The 2,337-nt window shown below is 34.4% G+C and overlaps 1 pseudogene; it reads right to left on the minus strand.

The window, feature by feature from the left end:
• The window catches only part of LOC105533750, a 136,287-nt pseudogene that overhangs the window by 1,276 nt on the left and 132,674 nt on the right, over positions 1-2,337 (minus strand).

Raw genomic sequence — 2,337 nt, forward strand, 5'->3', positions numbered from 1 at the left:
GCCTCAGGCAACTACTGTGCTTTCTGCACTATAGTTTTGCTTTTTCTAGGATTTCATATAAATATATTATTAGTCTTTTCACTTTTGGCTTCTTTACCATAGCATGTTTTTGATATTCATATCTGAGCTGTAGTTCCTACTTCTGTTGAGGTTCAGTAGTTCCTTCCTTTTTGTTGCTAAATAATATTTCATTGTACACAGAGAACACAATTTGTTTATCCATTTGCAAGTTAATGAACATTTGAGATGTTTTGAGTTTTTGGTGACCATGAACAATGCCGCCATAAGCATTCATGGACAAGGCTTTTTGTGGACGTATGTTATCATTTCTCTTAGGGAAACACCTAGAAGTGGAATTGCTGGGTTGCATGGTTATGTTTGATTAAGTGTGGATTTATCTTTATAAGCAAGTTCAAAACTGTTTTCCAGAGTAGATGCACCATTTTCCATTTCCACCAACAACGCATGAGAGTTTGAGTTGTATCAGTTTTTGTAATTTTAATCATTATAGTATGGTTATGGATGATTCAGAGTATCTTCTTTGGTGGAATGTCTATTTAAATATTTTGCCAAATTTTGTGTTCTTATTGAGGTGTGAGAGCTCCTTGTATATTCTGGGTAAACGTCTGCCAGATTTTTTTAGCAGATGTATTAAGGCATAATTGCTCAATAATTACTCAATAAGCTGCACATATTTAGTATCCACTTTGATACATATTAACATGTGTATACAACTGTAAAACAGCAGCCACAATAAAAATCATGAACATATCCATCTCTCCCAAAAGTTTACTTCCGCCCTTTTGTAATCCTAATTATTGCATGCTTTCTTTTTTGACTGGATTCTTGTCCTCAGTAGAATTATTTTGAGATCCATCCATATTGCTGTATCAATAGTTCATTCATTTTTATTAGTATTTACATTGTCTGAATATTCTAATAGTGTGTTTATATATTCATCTGTTGATAAATAAGTGGGTTGTTTCCAGTTTGGGGCTATTACAGAAAATAAGGTGCTATGAACATTTGTGTACAATTACTGGGATGGATATATGCTTTCTTTTATCTTAATAAATACAGTAGTTGTATGTTTAACTTTTAATAAAATTGCTACACTGTCTTGCAGAGTGGTTGTACCATATTACTTTAGCACCACTGGTATATGAGAGTTCTAAGTCCTCCATAGTGTCAGCAACACGTGGCATTATCAGGTTTTCTTTCTTTTTTTTTTTTTTTTCAATTATAGCTATTTAGCTATTTTATTAAGTGTTTAGTGATATTTCACTGTAATTTGCATTTGCATTTCACAAATCACCAGTAACATCAAGCATCTTTTTGTGTGATTATTTGCTATCTGTCCTTTTGTCCTTTTTTTAAAAAATTTTTTTATTTTTGAAACAAGGTCTTGCTCTGTCACCCAGTGGAGTGCAGTGGCACAATCTCGGCTCACTGCAACCTCCGCCTCCAGGGTTTAAGCGATTATCCAGCCTCAGCCTCCCGAGTAGCTGGGATTATATGCGCCCACCATCACGCCTGGCTAACTTTTTGTATTTTTAGTAGAGACGGAGTTTCGTCATGTTGGCCAGGCTGATCTCCAACTCCTGACCTCAGGTGATCCACCCACCTCTGCCTCCCAAAATCCTGGAATTACAGGTGTGAGCCACCCACTGTGCCCGGCCTCTTTTGTCCATTTTTAATTGGATTGTTTTCTTACTATTGGGTTTTGAGAGTTCTTTATACATCTAGAGAAAGTCCTTTATCAGACATAGGCTTTGAAAATATTTTCTCCCAGACTGTGGTTTATCTTTTAATTCTTCCTAATACTGTTTATAAAAAAGCAGAGGTTTACAGTTTTAATGAAGTCCTATTTATCAATGTGTTCCTTTGTGGATCATGATGATGTTACTGTATCTGAGAAATCTTAGCCTAATCCAAGGTTACAATAATTTTCTTCCATATTTTCTTCTAGAAATTTTATATTCTTAGATTCTTAGTAGCAAGTTACCGTCTACTTCTAGTTTGCTGAGAGTTTTTAATCAGTTGTGGATACTGAATTGTGTCAAATACTTTTTCCTGAATGTACTGAGAGGATGATGCAGTCTTTCTTTTTCAGTTTGTTACTATGGTGAATTCACCTAATTGGTTTTCAAATAGTGAGATAACTTTGCATTCCTGGGATAAACTCCATTGGTACATTGTGTATTGTCTTTCTTTAATATATTGCTGGATTCATTTGTTGCAATTTTACTTAAAAATTTCACATATGTGTTCAAGATACATTTTGATTGGTTGTTTCCTTTTATTGTAATGTTTCTCTCATGTTGGTTTCAGGATAAT

This window comes from Mandrillus leucophaeus, unplaced genomic scaffold (genome assembly GCF_000951045.1).
Source record: "Mandrillus leucophaeus isolate KB7577 unplaced genomic scaffold, Mleu.le_1.0 Scaffold128, whole genome shotgun sequence".
Lineage (NCBI taxonomy): Eukaryota > Metazoa > Chordata > Mammalia > Primates > Cercopithecidae > Mandrillus > Mandrillus leucophaeus.